Source organism: Sapajus apella, unplaced genomic scaffold (genome assembly GCF_009761245.1).
Source record: "Sapajus apella isolate SASKATOON/1434 unplaced genomic scaffold, GSC_monkey_1.0 scaffold34, whole genome shotgun sequence".
NCBI lineage: Eukaryota > Metazoa > Chordata > Mammalia > Primates > Cebidae > Sapajus > Sapajus apella.
The window spans coordinates 12563730-12583843 of record NW_022436974.1 but is presented as its reverse complement, the minus strand read 5'-3'; the positions used below and the strand labels follow the sequence as shown (position 1 = coordinate 12583843).

The 20114-nt window shown below is 36.9% G+C and overlaps 1 protein-coding gene across 6 annotated transcripts in view; it reads right to left on the bottom strand.

Annotated features, from left to right (window-relative positions):
* GRM5 (glutamate metabotropic receptor 5) overlaps positions 1–17042 on the bottom strand; it is a 545439-nt gene extending 528397 nt beyond the window's left edge. For 2 of the 6 annotated variants that reach the window (XM_032295814.1, XM_032295819.1), the window contains exon 1: positions 16857–17042. The gene's annotated coding sequence lies outside the window, so the exon portion shown is untranslated. The other 4 variants (XM_032295815.1, XM_032295820.1, XM_032295817.1 and 1 more) reach the window with 3 other exon arrangements.
* Positions 17043–20114: the final 3072 nt, after the last annotated feature.

Genomic DNA, 20114 nt, shown 5'->3' with positions numbered 1-20114 from the left:
GGTAATGGAAGTGCGAATAACTGTTTTTAAATTTTCATTATGCTTTCTCTTCTTTTGAAGTATTTGGCATTGATCATGTAATTAATTGTGCAATTGCAAAAACAAAATTATCTTTTCAAAAATACCCCACATATTCTCTCTCCCAAGGCAACGTCAAGCAAGTTGAACAATCTTCCCTGGAATAAATGAGTGCTGTGTTGAATTAATGTAGAAGATATAACAAAAACAAACGGGGAAAAGTAGGTGTTTCATGGTAAATGTACTGTAGAAGAGAAAGGAAAAGGTTAGGATATTAGAGAGTAAAATGTTCCCCAAATAGGCGCAAGAAACAGTGAAATTAGCACCAACTTTTAGAAAAAAGAATATTCACATTTTAATCCCTGTTCTTCTATCAAGAAGTAGTAGTAAACTGTTTAACTTCTCAGTTCCAGAATTTGCTCACCTGAAAAATGGGGATACTATGTGCTAGGCTGTCCCTATGGGAATCAATATAACATATCAACTACATAAATGATTTATAAATTAAATTGGGCTATATATATTTAAAACGACTTTTCTGTTATTAAATTTTCAAGGGCATTCTGTGGCTAGGTGGTGAGAACAGAAAATTCTCTGGCAACTCACTTGGTCCTCCAGAGAGTCTTCAAAGTAATTACAGAGTCTTGTAATAAAATTCACAGTAATCAGTCCTCCAGCCCCGATCCAAAAAAATTCCACATCACTAAGCCTCAAAGGGCTAAAAGGATGTATGTTTGTAACTATTCTGCCAGGTAGAAGTTTAGGATAGCTATGAATGTCATCATCTATTTCAATTTAAATTCCTGGGAAGAAAGAAAATTTGTTCCAAGTTTTCTATGGCAAATTCTAACATAATTTGTAAAAGAGAACTGGCAAATTAGCAGTTTGATTGCTTAAGGGGATTGTGTAAGAGACTTATTTTGTTATCAACTCTGCCAGCCAAGGATCTCAAATTATTTTAAAGTTACTAACTTCCTAAGCACTGACTTTCAAAAACGGGTGATGTTTCTGCAGGAATGTATGTAAATGTCACACTTTTACAAGAACTCTAATGATCTGAAAGCTCATTAAATCTACAAAAAGTCCAACCCAGACACAAAATGAATGTAACTTGAATCACATTTCTAATCACTCCTATCATCATTTTCACTATTTCCTTGTACTGTTTTCTATGGCAACAGAGAAAGTCTTCCTCTGTACAGCACCAACTACTTATATTTTAAAAATTTTATCCAATAACGAGACATTTGGAAACATACAGAAAAAAACAGTTTTAGCACAAAAGTTGGGATTGTGGACAAGGGAGAAGAAATAAAGACTAATGTTAGTTTTCTCCTGAATATTACCAAATTTTCTTTCAATTTCCTCAGACCTAAAATAATTATTCTCACGGTAATGTGAATTCTACCGCAGACAAAAAGAAAAATCTGAAGTTTAAAAAAAAAGTACAATTTCTTATTAAATCAGAATTCTAGTGAGCAAACAAATAACAAAACAGGACTCATTTTCTTAGGTAAGAACATCAAAGTGATGTGAGAAAACAATCATTTTGATCCCATCAAGCTTGTGTAGCTGACATATCAATCCCATGCATTTTATTCATTTGTTTTATGAAAGCCCTACATATGAGATATAATATACATACTAAAACACTAAAATATTGCCTTTTGAAGTTATGCTAAATTTGTTACTTATTTCATTTAACAACAAAAATTTCACTATTTAGTGGAAGAGACTAATGTGACAAAGAAGTAAAATAATATGCATTTATAAGTATCATCATCTTTCATCAAGCACCTATCATGCCCCATCTATTTATTAACTCACTTAACAAATATTTATGGTATACATATGCTTTAATTCTAGTCTCAGAATTGGATATTCAAGAGTGAGCAAAGTATACAAGCTCCCTATACTTGTGTGCCTTACATATTGGTATTCTAAAGGGTAACTTTTAGCTGAAAGCTGATGAATGGAAATAAAAATAAGGATCAAATAGTATTTCTATCTTTAGATCTTTGAACAATCACTACACTGTCTTCCATGATGGTTGAATTAATTTACATTCCCACTGCAGAAATACCGTTAAACCCAGCAATCTCATTACTGGGTATATACTCAAAGAAATATAAATCATTCTATTATAAAGAAACATGCATACATTTTTTCATTGTAACAACATTCACAATAGCAAAAACACGAAATTGACCTAAATGCCCATCAATGATATACTGGATAAAGAAAGCGTGGTAAATATATACCATGGAATACTATGCAGCCATAAAAAATAAGATCATGTTTCTGGAAGGGACATGGATGGAGCTAGAGGCCATTAACCTTAACAAATTAAAACAGGGACAGAAAACCAAATACTACATGTTCTCACTTATAAGTCAGAGATGAATGATGAGAACACATGGGCACTTAGAGGGCAACAACATTCACTGGGGCCCATTGGTGGGTGGGAGGAGAGAGAGGGTCAGAAAAAATAACTAGTGGATACTTGGCTTCATACCTGGGTGACGAAATAATATGTACAACAAATCCCCATGACACAAGTTTATCTATGTAACAAACCTACACATGTACCCCTAAACTTTAACAAAAGGCAAAAAAAAAAAAAAAATAGAAGAATGAAAAAAAAAGCCAGTCATATAAAAAAATGTGCCCAGAATATGAAGAACTTGGGAGGAATGGTGATACAAGACGAAAATGGAAAGACAATTACGGTCCAGGCCACGTAAGATGTTGTAGGCTCTTATAAAGAATTTTGATGTTGGCCGGGTGCAGTGGCTCATGCCTACAATCCCAGAATTTTGGGAGGTCAAGGCGGCTGGATCACTTGAGGCCAAGAGTTCAAGACCAGAGAGACAAACATGGTGAATCCCCATCTCTACTAAAAATACAAAAATTGGCCAGATGTGGTGGTGCACACCTGTAATCCCAGCTACATGGAAGGCTGAGGCAGAAGAATCACTTGAACCCAGGAGCCAGAGCTTGCAGTGAGCCAAGATTGTACCACCACTTCACTCCAGCATAGGGTGAGAGAGTGAGACTGTTTCTTAAGAAAAAAAAAAAGAATTTTAATGTTAAGCACAACAGAAAGCCATTGAGATTTAAGCAAATGACTGACACAGATTAATTTTAGAAAGGATTAACTGGCTTCCCATTTTTCTGGATAATCAATTGGAGAAATCTTATAAGGAAACTGGTAATAATCTAGCAAGAAGTGACGGTGGCTTCTCTATGATTGGTGACAATGGATATGGAGAGAAGTGGTCACAGTAGGATATATTTTCCAGGTAGAATCAACTGTACTTACTGATGGACTAAATGTGAGTAGCAAGGTAGAGAGAGAAATCAGAGTCTACTCCTAGGCTTCTCGTTTGAGAATCTAGTAAATTTGGACAGCATTAATAGTAATAGGATATACTAGTACATAAACAGGTGAGGGCAGAAGAAAATTAATGATTTTCTTTTGAAAACGCTAAATTTGAGATGCCTTTTGAGGCATACAGGTACAGATCTCAAACAGGAAAGTGGATAGGTAAGGTTGGCCTCAGGAGAGAGTTTTGATTTAGATATGTAAATTGAGGGTCATCAATATACAAAATATATAGAATGTATGAAATCACCTGGAGAGGAAGTATAAATATTGTAAACGTAGAGCTAAAAAGTAAACTCTCCTGAGGAGCCAATTTTGGGAAAAGCCAACTACGATAAGGGTGCAACCCAAAACGTAACATAAAATAAGAGTACGTGGTGTCATGGAAACCAAAAGAGAATGTTTTAGGCATTTTATTTTCAAAGACATATACAAGGCTTATATATTTCAGAGAAAAACGCAATTGATTCACATGGAAAATATTATATTCCATGTGCACTCTATACCTTGAAGATTTTGACACAATGTCTATGTCTTTGAGTGAGTCTGTGTCACTCAATATGTATATCAATAATCCTTATAACAGCCCTAAAATGTAGGTTGAGCAACCCCTACATAAAATGGATGGGACCAGAATTCAGATTTCAGAATCTTTCAGAGTTTGAAATAGTCACATTATACTTATTTATTGCTGGAGCGTTCCAAATCCTAAAATCTAAAATCTGAAATGTTCTTTTGAGCGTCATGTGGTTATTCAAAAATGATGTAATTCTGGAGCATTTCAGACTCTGATTTTTTGAATTTGGGATGTTTGAACTGTATTATTTTATTACTATTATTTTACAAATGACATAATGAGTTTTGATAGGTTAAAAACTAGCCAATCAAACACTTTTGTCTATGCCTGTTGACTTTATAAAACATTGTTTCAACTACTCCTTGCTGCCTCACAGCCCCTTCCTACCAAATTAAAGATATTACCAATGTCCATGCAAATGAGAAGGGCCACCCAGAGGCAATTTGAACATCCCAGAGATATAGAATCTTACAGGAGTCATGTTTCAAACTATATGGTAAAGAGCATCCCAAGGAAAAAATGATTCAGCACAGACAAACACAGAAGGTACAAGTGTGTAGGTTATCTAGTACAAGGGTATTTACATTGCCCTGATATCCACCCACAAATTATGGCCCATCAGGTTACAAAGCATTACTGCTTTAGAACCTGATGAGGCAGATATTGGCTATGAATTTAGATACTTGGAAAACCTTTTTTAAAAAATGACACAGAAATGTGAGAGAACTGTGCTATAAGTCAGCTGATTATAAGACTAAATAGAAAGTCATGTGCATTCAAAATATGTGAAATTCATAGAGTACAAATTCCAAATAGACCTGAAAGGGATACATCATCTCTATTAGCATCACTCATCTGTTTCCTATAATTGTTTATCGAGTAACTATTCTGTACCAACACACTATTATGCCCCAATGATCCAGTTACAGACAAAATAGATATAAATTCACATCATTATGGAGCCTGTACTCTAAGGGGGTTTGCCAGACAATAAAGAAAATAAATATATAAAACATTGCGTGCTACACAGTACTGTTTAGAAGCAAAAAAATGTGGAGATGTGGGAAATTTTGAGTAATGTGGCCAAAGAAGCATAAACTGAAAAAAATAACATTTGAGTAAATAGCTAAAAGAATTAAAGAAATGAATCATGCAGATCTCTAGAAAAACAACATTCCAGGTAAAGGATAAAGCAAATACAAAGCCCCTAAGACAGATTTATGCTTAGTGTGCTGAGGAATAGCAAACAGGACCCTGTGTCTGTGGAAAAGTTAAAATGCTGAGAAAGGAAGGCATGGAGAACAAAAGATAATGTGGCGATGTTGAGCCTGTTTGGATTTTAAAAGACTTTGGCTTTAACACTGCATGAGAACGTTTTTCTGGGAGGATTCCAACAGAGGAGGAACACATTCTACATAACATTTTAACAAGAATAAGGGCTCAAAGGCAGAAAATGAGGAGCAATTAGGAAATTTGCACTAACTTAGGTGAGAGAGATGACAGTGGTCGGATTGGAGATATGGTAAGTACCAGTGGTGAGAAATGCTAGGATTGTGAATATATTTTGAAGGTAGAGTGAACAGGCTGGCTATCAGAGCTGACTAGGGATGTGGAAGAAAGAGGAAAATCAATGAGGATGCCAAGATTTTCAGCCTGAGCACAAAAAAAAGGATGGATTCGCATTGGCTGTGGTGGAGAACGCTGTGGTGAAGATGTGAAGAGAAACAACTTAAGTTCAGTTTTCATATATCAAATTGCAGACACTAGAAACTCAAGTAGAGATCCTTGAATAAGCAGGTGTATGTAAGGGCTGAATTCTGAAGAGAGGTCTGAATAGATAAAATGTTGAAGGTGTGAGGATATAGAAGTCCGTTTTGTAAACCATGAAACTGGATTAAATCACCTAGGAAGTAGAAAGAGAAAAGTAACTAGTACCAGAGATTGTGCCCCAGGGAATTCCAAGGTTCCACGACAAGGAAAAAGCAGCAAAGGAGATTGAACAGTTTTTTGAACAGAAACTTCCTTTTGTGAAGTGAGGGGAGAGAAGCAGTAAAATGTGAAGTATTCATGTTATAGTATGCAGAAATAAAGGGAAAGTATGCTTTTTCTCAAGAAATATGAGTGGGCGTATATGCATATATGAAGACTGGAAACATATACATTGGCATTAATAGAGTAAAATATAGTACTTTTATTTTTTTGTCTTCATCTGTATTTTCTAAATGTATAAATAAAGTAATACAATATATTTCCTATTTATTATTATTTTTTAACTTTGGAACTGAGGGATCTGCTTTCTAAATTTCTGCAGCTTTCTCCCTTTTGACCTTATCTCCCTCCATATATTCCTCCTTGGGAGCCTACTAGTCAAGTTATGTTAGGCTTTTAGCCAAGTAGACTCAGTTTCATTCCAATGGCTTTGTCCATGCTGGTTCTGATCCCTAATAAGCAGTTGTTCCAATGGCCTTCATGGTAGAGTTGTTAAGAGCATGGGCTTGGAGTCCAATAGACCTGAGTTTGCATCCTGGCACTCCCATTTATTGGCGGTGTGTACTTAGGCTTTTAACTTTTCTGAGTCTCATGCCTTTATTGGCAATTGGAGTGACAGCAGTACCTACCTCAAAGAGATTTAGTGAATATCAAATGAGCTAATATTTAAAAATAGTCCCTTCCTAAATTATCCCATTTCCCTCACCTGGCAGTGTTTGCTCTATCCACCAAGCTCACATGGCAAATTTTATTTATACTTTCTTACAGTATTCATTATCAAGCTAATATTGTAGCACATTTAGGGAAAATAGTATCATGAAACGAGAGAGGGCCCTGGAGATGATTCCATTTAACTGAAACCCATGAAAAGTAAATAATTCAAAGCAGATCTGGATCTTCAGTTCAACAAAATGTCACTCAAAACACAACTGTAATCACAGTTTACAACTTGGTATCAGCTCTTATATATAATTTTCTAAGCTCATAATCTTTTGTGTATTTTTATTTAAATAAAATTTTAACATAAAACCTCATAATATATTTTTATTTTCTCTGTATAATATAAATATCTTTCCTATCAATTCATTTGGATGATGGGGACAATTATAACAACAATTAAAATACACAGCGCATACCATGTGTTGTTCACTTTGGTAAATGTCTCACAAGAAATGACATGTAATTGTATTAAATAAATACAAACTGTAAAATAAGCAATTTATGCACATTTCACAGAGGATGGAGCTGAAGTTGAGAGAGACACAGAGGCTTGGCTAACATTCCCAAGCAAGTGAGTAGCAGAGCCAAGAATCTCATTTAGAGCATTTACTTCTTTTTATCAGTTGCATAGTATTCAATTAGATGTGTGCACCAATATTTAATAATTCCTTGTCAAGTATTAATGTTATTTATAGATTTGTGTTAATATCATGAACAATGTCGCCTTTTGCTTGCTTTTAAAATTATCTTTGTGGCACAATTATCTAAAGATGACATTTCTGGCATAAATGTTTGTCATAGTTTGCAATTTATGAATGCAGAGTTTAAAAGATGATATCAACTTCACTCCAACATCTGTCTCATTAACATTATAAATTCTGAGAGCTATCCAATATTCTTTCTGTGAGGACCTACTCTCTCTTGCTTCTAGATAAGTTCCTGGGTAAAGCCATTTCTCCTTGTGGTAAGATTTCTCCTGTGCAATCTCACCACAAGATTCATTCATTATTTTAACAAGTGTCTAACAGAAGAAAAAACAAGAAAAAATACCACAATACTTTATTTTCAGTGTAAAGAGCTTTTTGTTCATTCTTGATCTCACCTCTACCAAAAAGCTATATTTCTAGAAATATCAAATAACCCAACCTTTCATATATTAAAAACCAAAGTCTCAAAGAAAATACATTCTTTTCTTTAGGTTATAGCTTTTAGATGGTGGGGATAATAGGTCAGTAGAAATAAAGGGGGAGGTTTACGCTACAGATAATGGGGAGGCATTAATGCATGCAATGATAAAAAGGCTTTTAAAATGTTATAGATCCACAATCTAATAATACGGTGACTTTTAATTCACTAAAAAGTGATTAAATGTATTAGTAGCTTCATTATATAGTATATTAGTTCAAGTACCTATTTTCAGAAGTATGCTTTATTCAATGTTATATTTCTGGGTCCTTAGCATAGTATATTAATTACTACCACATTATAGAAAACAATAGACATACTTTAATATGTATAAAAGTATTTTCATCAGGTAAACACATAGTCTTATTATATTCTAAATGAATATGAAAGAGAGATATTGATGGATAGACTTTGCCATAAATTGCAAACTACACTATAATCAGATTCACAGCTCAAATTGTCTTTTATTTTCAACAATCTTCTAAAATACTGACCATCTTTCTGGTACAGATGTCTCTTATATAACTTAATCTCCACACAAGCAAATCACACAGCTCAGGACATCAACACTAAAATGACTTCTTCTGCCTGATCAGTGGCCTCATCAACAGTCAGGGGTGTCAACATTGAATATGCCATCAATGCACTTAATATATTTTTCTGTAAACAAGTGCATATCATAGATAAGAGACAATCTGAGGTGCGATGATACAGAGAAGCCTGCAGTCTGAGGAAGGCTCCATTGTCATTGCTATCGCAATCACACATTTGTGACCTTGTAAGCAAGAAAATGCAGCATCCTCACTATTTAGCCCCACAAAGAATAGGCCGTATTTTAACTGAAACCCCCTCAATGAAAAAGGGCCACAAACCACTATTGTACAAAGATGAAATCTGCAATTTTCTGCATTAATTAAAAAGTTCTGGCAGTAGAATAAAGCTCACTAAATCATTGTAAATCATTTAAACAAGTGGTTTAGTAGTCTATGAAGACCTGCAACAGCCTTCTACAGCAAAACAATAAAAACGACACAATCCACTGTTAACTAGTCTCCGTTTAATTATCAAGCAAGTATTTTAGGCTTTTATCTATCCTGTAGCCTTCAACTGATTTCTTGTTATTTACGGTATACCTCTGAAGATTATAAAGCATTATTGTATATATTATATCACCTAACATCAAATGGTTGAGACTGTGGTTTTACATTTCTATAAGTTGATCTCTATTTACTTATTAAAAGCTAATATTTATCAAGTGCCTTCTTTCTGTTAAATAATGTATAACAATTATTTAATGCAAGCCTCACAATAACCCTGTAAGGTAGGTGTAATTACTACTTATATTACTACCTCTAGAAATCAAAGTTTAGAGGTCAAGAATCTTATCCAAAGGATCAAACCTATAATAAATGACAGAATCCTGACATGATTCCAACTATCTTTGGTTCCAAAGACCATACTTATAAACAAATTATATGGTCTCCCCCAAAAAGCAAATGAAAGGATTATTTAAACCTTATGTATTGATTGCAAAGCATTTTGGAGATTCTGCTTTCCATTAAATTCTTATGTAATGCCCATAAATTCATCAGAAAGCATATATACCAACAAATCAAGTAAATATAGAAAATCTGTTTCCCAGCATCATTTAGATAAGGGTTTCTCAATCCGAGCACTATTGACATTTTGAACTGGATAGTCTTTGTGGGTGGATGTTGTCCTGTGTACTGTTGGTTGTTTAGCAGCATCCCTTTTTTCTGCTCACTAAATGACAATGCCATCCCCTCTCAGCTCTGATAAACAAATATGTCCTCAGACGTTAGCAAATGTCTCCAGTAAGTCAAAGTCACTTCCAGCTGAAAAACTAATTTACATGAAAGTTATCCTGGCAAGGATGACATAATCATGAAAGAAGAACATAACTAAGAACCTGGATAAATCAGCCTTACAAAGCCTCCACCTGAAACGTCCAAATAATGCCAAAAAGAAATGGTAGAAATAGGCTTGCCTTACTCAGTGTTCACACTGTTATTTGTCTGCATTATCTTGTTTTAAAGGTAGAAATTTCAATTTGAGAAAGAGAAATTTAAACTGGAAGTCAAGGTTGATACTGACTTACATTAAATATACATAGTTTTAAGTATCACAAATTACAATAAGTGAATTTGAGGAGAGTATCCTACAATACACTTCTCAAATTCAAAGGCTGCTTTTGATATGAAATGCAAAGTTTATTATAATTTTAACAAGACTACAACAATAACAACTTTCTACAGTAATTTACACATTGATTTTTCAAAATTTTGTTTTTAAACAAATGATATGTGTATTTACTTCTATATCTTTGAAAAATTCTATATTACTATGTATTAAAACAAATTGACTTTTATAAATATATTCTTCATGATTCTTCCATAAAATGTAATAAATGCAAGAAGACTGCATTATTAAATTGCTCACTAGTATCACTGTGATTTTAAGTTTTCATTTTCCTCAGACTACTTATACTCAAAATTTAAAGCACATGGCTTGAACAAGAATTATTGTCAACAACTAATCATTAGGGAATTGTTCTTAGATCTGATATATTTGCAAGACCAATAGAATTATCTATACATAAAATATATTTTTTGCATCTAAGTCTTTCCTTTACATTTCTTCTTCAGTCTGACTGTAGAAGAAGATATTTGAGGCAGCAACTATGTATTGATTTCTGATTACCTTCAAACATTCACATTTATTTTTAAATATTCTTGAATACATTTGAAAAATAAATTTTGCACACTCCCTTGTAGAGGAAGAAGTTACTGCTGACTCAAAATTAGAATTCAAAAAAAAAAAATTGAGACATGTGTCTAAGTTTTATGTCAGTATCAAAAGAGATGATCCTAGATTTAAATACCTGCTTTGTCATCTTTGTTTGTACTGTGGGACATTGGACAAGTTATTTAATCTATTTTAGTCTCATGTTTTATTACTAAATTCATAAAATAAAAATAAACGGCAATCTATAGACTGTTTAACATTAAATGTAGTAACATAGGAAATGCAGAAAACTCAACATCCAAAGGCCTGATAGGATAGGACTGATTGTTTATACACTGTTCTCTGTGAGTCAGATACTTTTATTTTTAAAATTTTATTTTTTTCTTTATTTCTTCTTTAATTAAAAAAAATGGGATACATGTGTGGAATGTGCAGGTTTGTTACATACATCTATATGTACCATGGTGGTTTTCCGCACCTATTGGTGTTCTTTATTTTTATTTGTGCAATTAATTCATCATACTCAACACCATGTACTGCTATAACCCATCCCCCATTTTGAAAATAAGGAAACTGAGGTACATACATTCAAGTAACTTGCCTAAAGTCACACAAGTAGTAAGCCACAAAGCTGAGATTCAAATTCAGGCAGTTTGGAGCCATGGCCTGTAGTTGCAATTATACCACAACTCACTGGAAACCACAATCAAATAATCCCATCATGTTTAGTGTTTAGTCACACCATAAAGCAGCTCGGTGCAAAGAAAACAGGGTAAGTTTTAGTGCCAAACAAATTAAATCTATTTTTTGAATATGTACATATACATATGTAATATAAATATATGTATATATATTTCCATTAGTTCTCTTTTACATATGTAGTAAAATATATATGTATGAAATATATTTCCTTATTTTCAAAATGGGGGATGGGTTATAGCAGTACATGGCATGGAGTGAGTATAATGAATTGCACAAATAAAAATGAAGTGTATGACCCACAGTGAACATTGCATAACTATGCACTGTTCTTTGACAGTAAAAGAAAAAAGTTACTTTTTACAACAGAAAAGGAAAAACAAATAATGCCTTGTATTGTTGATATGATAATTAAATAAAATAACATGCATACTGCTTAGCATGATACCTGATGTGCTTAATAAATACTAGTTATGAGAGCAGGGATGAGTGTGAACCAAGACTTTCACCTCATGGTCCTTCTGACAAAAGTCATATATAGTTCAAATATAATTAGGACTGGTAAAATATAGATTTTCATCTCCTTTCTATGAATTTAAAGGAAATGGAAGCAAACCTATGCCTTAGTGTTTTTCAGGAACACATTTTAAACAACTAAGATAAAGGAATACCAAGATATTATCTGATTTACAAATAATTGAAAATTCAAAAATCAAAATTAAAGTTTCTTTTCTGGGGTTACATAAATATATCATAAACTAAAAATATTTATTTTGATGCTCCTGTCTTCTTATGTTACCCTAAGTTTCATTCACTGACTAAAACGACAAGTAAATGATGCTTCAAGACTAGAATTAATATTTCTCTGAATATGAAAAATAGCACGTTTCTAAACTACAGAATCTTTCTGCTTTGTCATAATACATCTTTAGTAAATCCAACCTTTAAACAAGCCATATCAGCTTTACCATATATCATATGTACATCAACATATGTCAAAAGGTAGTATCTAATATTTTATAAAGTTAGATTATACATGATCTACCTATCTAAATTGAGATATACATAAAAATGCCTCATATGTACATATGTAATACAGTAAGAATGTATAAGATAGAATATTTGGATATGTCTGTCTTTATCCCATGAGATAGAAAAACCTTGGATAAAATTGCATACAAATAAGTAAAACATTTTTTATGATTAATTTCATCTCACAATTTCTACCCGTAGTATTACTTACCTTTTACTGGCATTTAATTTTGTTTCTCTAACTAAAATGATCATTCTGTAAAAGCCAAGATAGTAAGACTCCTATAAACTATTAAATGGGTTTTAGAAAGAAATAAAATAGAATTATTAAAATGCTTTAGTCACAAAAGCAAGCATCTTTAATGAAAAAAGTTGTTTTATCATGAAACAAAACAATGTCAATAATCAGAGCCAAAACTAAAAATGGCATATAATTAATAAAGTATTCCTAAAGTCTGGATAGTTCGTGCCAGTTGTGAGTGAATTTTTCAATTTTCCCCTGGGTATTTGCCATCATGTCCGTCATGTATACTATAAAGTGATAGTCAAGGCCTGTGTCTATCTATGGAAGTAAAGTGAAAAACTTGCATTATTCAAATACCACCCACCTCTCCCAAATAATCTCAACATATCCTTTCATAAGTGAACATTGAAGAGTTTGGGCTTTTTGTGAGCATAGAGCCCACAGCCAAAACATTGCCGTGTGATAGCACAAACCTCTAGGGGGTGCAATTAAAATATCTGGATTGTATATTTTATCATGTGGAGTGTAAATGACTAGGGAAAGCTTTTTCTCTTAAAAGAAGCTGTTATTTAGGAAGTGTTATGCACATTTTTCTCCTAAGAAACCTTGAAAGATCTGTCCAGAGTGCTGACGAGGTTTCAGCGGGAGAAGGCTGGAAATTTGATGGAACGCACCCTACTCGCCCAATGAGTTCAGAAAGCAGTATTTTCAAGTACCAAACCAATTGCCGTTTTAAATGAAAATAAACAAGCACAAAAGACAGAAATAGACACAACTGATTCTTAAATGTGTAATTACATTGAGGTAATTGACAAATTAAAGGAGAAAACTCCCTGCTCTCCATAAAGAAAACAGCAAGAAGCACACCTAGCAAGAGGTAGCATACCTGAACACTCCATAGCTGACAGTAGAATCTCATGCAACTAGGGCTTCCACAGAAAACCCTGGTTTATGCCCCACTGGAGGAAGGGCTGCACGTAGTCCCGGTCAACGCACCTTTGGCTGCTTCAAACGGCCAGTGGCCAGCATTAGAGACACAAATTCGCTCTAGCTTTGTCTTGAGAAACTCGGAACAATAAAATACCATGTAGGGAATGGAGAAGAAGGTGGAAAGGAGTTGCCTTCTCACTGATCTGTATCAATTTCTTATTGAAAAGTAAAGTATTGGAGAACCTATCTGCCTGGCTACTCGATGTCCAGCTAAGGCAGCGTCAAGATTAGGTCTAAATCAGCAAAGACGCTTGTTATCCTCTCCTAAATTTCCGTTCCACACAGCAACTGCTCTGAAGGGAAATGAGGGCAGCTGTAAATTCGAGCACAGGTGAAAGAGCCCTCCAGGCGGACCCGTCGCTTCCCTCGAGAGGTCCTAATGCAGGTTAGGCTCCGGCCACCGGCCAGCCTTCGCACTCATGGGCCTGCCCTGGGTTTTCTTCCCTAAGTCGCTGCAGCCTGGGCTCCCTCCTTGGCATGCCGCTCACGCTGCCGCCTTGGGGTAACTAGCAGGCTTTGTGTCCGAGGGGAAAGATAAATCCATGGGAGAGGAAAGAGCGGGAGGGCTCCGGCTGGTGTTCAAAGAGAGGCAACAGAGCCTGAGTGAAAGAGATATGCTTTCAGCACCACCCGCTGTCCCCCCTCCTCCTGCAGCAGGCGCCACGCGCGGCCGCTAACCGGTCTATTGAAAAGCAATTCTCCGTCCTCTTTCCTTCTCCACCTTTGCTTCTCACAATTCCGAGCCCTCCGGTGGTTTGCGGGAGCACACTCTGCATTCGAAACCACGCGCACCTGGTCTTAGAGAGCGGGAACTCGGATCCGAAGGCATGCAGAATCCCCTTTTCAACCCTTGCAGTTTTTCCCTGCTTCACCCCATTGCTCGCGCTTTTTCCCCCAAGAGGTTTAATGAAGGCTGCTTGCAAATGGAGCAGACTGGCATCTTGCATCGGCTTTGGCCACCCCCGCTCCACCCGTGTCCCCCTCCCCCAAACCAAACTATAAGCTACTCAGCAAGCTAATAGATCCTCAATCCTTCTCTGGCCAGGGGACACTTGGGCACACAGACACTTAGCAAGCTTACCCCCCTGTTGGCTGCGCAGCGAGCAGTGAGACTCGGTCTAGCTAGCCCCCCGAAAAGTTGGGCCACGGGGATCAGCGGGGCAGAGCCGGCCTCTCCAGTCCCCGGCTTCCCCCCCAAGATGATCTCAAGCTCATCCCCTCCACTCAGCGTGCGCAGAACAGCCGAGCTGAGGGCGGCGTGTGCAGCAATCTCCCCGCTACTAAGAAAGGGGGGAAGGGGGGAAGGGGAGAGAGCGGAGGAGGGAGGGGTGGTAGTTTGTATTTATAGAGAACAGAGTTCTTTGCGCAACTTTTTGGTGCCACCAAGTGGCACAGTGAGTTCCTTTAGGAACACAGACTCCTGGGTGAATCTGGATGGGTAGACCAGCTCTGCAAACAGATGCTCACATGGCAAGGGAGCTGGAGGCACTCCCAGGACTTAGTTTTCACATGTTTACCATCATATCTCAGCACCTGTAATACAAATTCCTAAATTCTAAGAATAATTCTGTACTGCGTCAGAAAGGGCACCTGCGCCTTCCTCAGACAGGTGGAAGAAGTGTCAAGGACATGGTAGGTCCCAGTTGTCTCCTAGGAGTATAGACATCCTTGTCTCAGGAGGAATATCCATTATCTTCTTCTTCCTAACCCTCTGCCTAGATTACACTGCATTCATATTTTACTCTAAAACCTTCTTCTTGCCACCCTGACTGCCTAATCTTTAAACTGAATTGGCACTTATTTTCTTTGCCATCAAACCTTCTTCCTCAATGCTAACCTTAATAATAACATATGACTTCATGACTTTAGGCTCTCTCTGGATCTGAACCTTTCTAAACAGCTCTCAGAACTCCAATTCATTGAGATGCAGGCTGAATGTCTGATTTTCCTCACTCATTTCCACAGACCTCTCAGCTTGCATTATACCCACAGCACAGTCAGGATCTTGCCAACTCCCTTTAATACACTGAGGAAGAATCCCCTAAAGCTTTCTTTAACCACATTTTATGAGTGTTCTTACTTCTTAGTATGCAGATCCTCAAACACATACATAGACACTATTGCATGGGCACTTCATGTCCCCAAATGCAGAAGAACCTCTACATTTTTCAGTAAAGAAACTGAGTACATGAAGGTTAAGGGGCTTGTTCAAGGTCACATTTCTCTACAGACCAACCCAGGACTACCTAGCATAGAACTGAATGAACACAGTGATGCCAAACCTGATCCACCTGTTCTTGTTCTTTCCACTACCTTACTCAGCCTATTCAGTCATTTTCAGCTCCGTTGTCTTCCCTCTCTCTCTTCATTTCTCTCTCTCTCTCTCTCTCTCTCTCTCTCTCTGTGTGTATGTGTGTGTGGGGGGGGGTGGGCGGGGGTGACAGAGATCTTCCTCTGCCAAAGTTCCATAAAGGAACCAACAGTAAACATGTCTTCCTAGCTCCACTGGGAGTACATGAACTTGAGTTTATAGGTCCAGAGTTGCAGGTGTACCATCTTTACATGACCCACAGTTCTAGAAAAACCTCTCCCCCCTAGTACTGTAGTCCTTTTAGAAATGGAACACTGACATTCACACCCAATTGGGTCCTTTCTTTGCTGCCTCTTGTTGGGGTGAAGCGCCAGCAAGTGATCTTATTAGCTCCCCTAAACATCTAATGGGGCTCAAAGGTAGAGGAGCCTCTCTCCCTTGCTAAATGCATGCCTTCCATGCACTTGTGTCGGTATGACAGACACACACACACACACACACACGCACACGCACACACACACAGATCCAAACGTATCCTTTGGCTCAGATCTTTATTTTTTCCTCCTCTGATTTTTTTAGTTCGTTTTCTATGGAAACGAGCCCACTTAAATCCCTCACTTATGCAAATAAAAGCAAAATGATCTTCATAAACCTCCCATTGGAGCGATGCCGCGGTAGCCCAGGCTTCCGACTTAAATTTATGTCTGATTCACACAGCACACGTCCTTGCAGGGTGACTTTTTTAAACTTGCAGGACCTCGGAGCGTTCCTGGCTCCACCAGTCCTCCACCTGCCCACCACCTGCCATCCTGGGTCTCTTAGCCCCAGCTCCCGCCCCTTGCCTGATTGCTCTCCATCCCTGCGCTGGGGGAGGGGCTCCAGCGGCATCCTATATCCGTGGTAACTATAGCCAAGAGAAAGAAAAAGGCGCTGTGCTTACCAGGTGCGCGCCCTGAGCCTTGCGCCCCCAGCCAGCCGCTCCTCGAGGGCTTCCTGCGCTCCCGTAGCGGCCTTGGCTGCAGCTGGAGCGCTAGTGTCGGCGATGGAGGCAGCGGTGACAGCAGGCAGAACGGCTGCGGGGCCCGCGGCGGTGGCGCTCGCTCTCTCGCGCCAGCGCCGGGAGCACGTGCCGCGCTCGGGCAGACGCAGCTGGAAGCGCAGCGCTGGGCTGGCTTCTACTCCTGCAGCGAGCGGCGGGGGTTGGCAGAACGGCGAGGGCAAAGACTCAGTGGGTAAATAAGAGTCTTGAAGCCTCGTCGTTTCGGGGTTCAAGCGAGGGTAGCCTTGGGCTCCTTCTCCTGCTCCTCACATTCCCTCCGAGAGCCATGGAAGGAGGAAAGCTGTGCGGGGGAGGCGTGGGTGGTGTGTCACTCAGAAGCTAGGGGAGCAGGTAGATAATAAGGTTCTTTTTGACTATGGCACTTAAACCCCTGACAATGATTGGGAGAAGGAGCGTCACTGCTGGAGGGTAGAGAGAGGTAGGAAGTCAGGGAACCCCGAGATGATTCAGAAGTGTGAGTGGTTAGAAAGAACGGCCTCTAATGATGTTACTTATGAATAATACCATTTTGCATTTGTCTGCACTTCTTACAAACGATTCTTTCTACATCCATTAAAATTTCTTCTTCCTTGGCAGCTGAATGTCTTTTACTTTCTCAAATGACTTTTCTTCCCTTCCTTCACCACCCCCATAACTGCCCAGAATTGTCAGATATGCTGAGGTTATCTTTAAATACAAAAAAAAAAAAAAAAAAAAAAAGACTTCATTTCTGCCTCTGAAAAGGAGATTGGTATAAACTACTTGTGTGGCTTAATTTAAAGAAAAGAAAGACTTTGCGGTAATATGATTATTATTATTAACATTGTATTTCCCTAGCTGAATTTTAGGAACCAAGTGCTTGCAGCAGCTGGGTGAAAGATTAAAAGATGAATGCACTAGCCAAGGGGACTGGTGCTGATGCATTCATTAACAATGCTCGTTAGATTTCTCAACAGACCGTTGTCAATAAGGTAAGTTACTGTTTGATAGCTTCAGGATTTAACAAGAAAGAGATGTATCTACCACATCCTGTTGAGTTTTACAATGGTATCTTTCTTCTTGCATTTTCATATCTACTGATGGGATCGTTATGTTTTGTAGTTCTTTGATTGCAATTCACAAAACAAGTTTTAGAACTTTAGAAAGAGGCCAGGAAAGCTGTGAGAGATCTTCTTTAATTTAAAAAAAAAAAAAAAAGGAATAAAGATGGCATAGAGGAGAAAATAGAAAGATAGCATAGGTGAGAAAATACAAAAAAAATGGAGTTTATAGGAGAATGGAGCGTAACATGACTAGATGATTCTGGTGATGCGATTAAGTCTAATGAATAAAGTGATTTGTTTATCCAACTGTCTAAGGAATTAACAATAAAGATAAGGTCAAATTTGAGTCCTTGTATGAGACACTTAGCTTTGAATGAGCATAGGGCACCCCAAGTTTCTATTTTTCTTCATCAGTTGGAGCTGCATCAAAATACATTAGTGAATGGGAAAGGAGTTCTCGTGTTGGTCACTCAATCACTTCAATTCTTCAATTTCCTACACATATTTCCTTCTCTTCTGTCTCCTAGTGTTATGAAGAGAGTGGGATGAGATAAGACATGTCAAAGTGTGTCAAAAAATGACAAAGCACTCCATAAATGTAATATCTGCTTACCAAGACATACCCACTTCTTATGCTCTAAAGACAAGAAGCTGAAGGACATTCTCTATGTTTAACAATAGCAATATTTTCAGATGAGAAGGAAAACATGATAATATAATCTTAAAATTGTTCAGTGACATTTTAAAATGTAGCTTTGTCTCATAATTGTAAAGTGCTGAATTAGGCAAAATTAAAAGGAATATAGGAGCAATGTTTTAAGTTCCAAAAGTAAGTCTTGATTAAAATGGCTCACGGGTGTAACTTTTGCCTTAGGATGAGCTTTTAATGAACAAAATATTTTAATTCTTATATAGAACGGTAGAAAAAAAAGAATGGAAAGCTCATTCATTCTCAGAATTGATCAAGCTTAAAACTTGAAATCTTCATTCATCCCTGTCTTACACATGAGAATTTGTCATGAAATCCTGTTAGCGCTACCTTTAAAATATATCCTTGAATCTTACCACTTCTAAACACCTTCACAGATACCATGTTGAATCAATCGATTATCATCTTTTACCGGCCATACAGAAATGGATTCCAAGCTAGTACAGGCTATATTCAGCACAGCATCCAGAGCAATCCTTTAAAGAAGTTACCTTAAATTGAAGCCCTCCAGTAACTTCTGATTTCACTTGGAGTAAAAGCCTAAGTCCTCTAAAAAAATATTTAGAATATTTAAATGAATATTTATGCAAATAGAGCTACACCTGTTATATGCTGCCCTTCATTGTCCAAGTTGGCAACATTGACGGTAAATCATGTTAATGCTTGCAGGAGGTCTGAAAGACTACTGAGTGACAGCACCTTTTCCTAATATGGGCACATCTACCCACCTCTTACATTGTATTTTTGCATTTGTGATTCTCAAACTTAGCTAGCTCATGTTCTAGACTTCAAGAGGGTTATAGAAATTCTAAATGTTTTGCAAATATGTGGTTATCTGAACTCATTAAAGGTTACAAGTGGCTTAAAATGTAATTTCAGAAAGAATGTTTTTATTAATTTAATGAACACTCATTAAGCATCTATTATTGCTATTATTTTTTTGCCAGTTATGGTACAAAGTACAATAGAATAATATACAAAATATTCATATATATATATGTATATATATACTTGCTCAGCCTTAGGAAACTTAAAGTTATTACATATGTGTTTATGAGTGCTTAAACTTATTTAAATGAGTTTAAATAAATTAAGTTTAAATAAATTTAAACTTAAACATGTTTAAATTTATTCATTCATGCCATTTATTAAGTATTTATGAAACTATCATGTACCAGGAATGGCTAGGTGTTTGGGATGCAATGATGGATGAAATACAATTCGTCTCCTGTCCTTGTGAGGCTTAAAGTAAGGAACACATGAATAAATTAACTAATGTTTCACAATTTATGGGAAATACAGTGAATAACAAGGTACAGTTATAAAGAATAGCAGGACATGAGGAGGGGGTATGGAATCTTGTTTTGATTAGACAGTAAAAATAATTCTAAGACAGAAGTGTTAAAT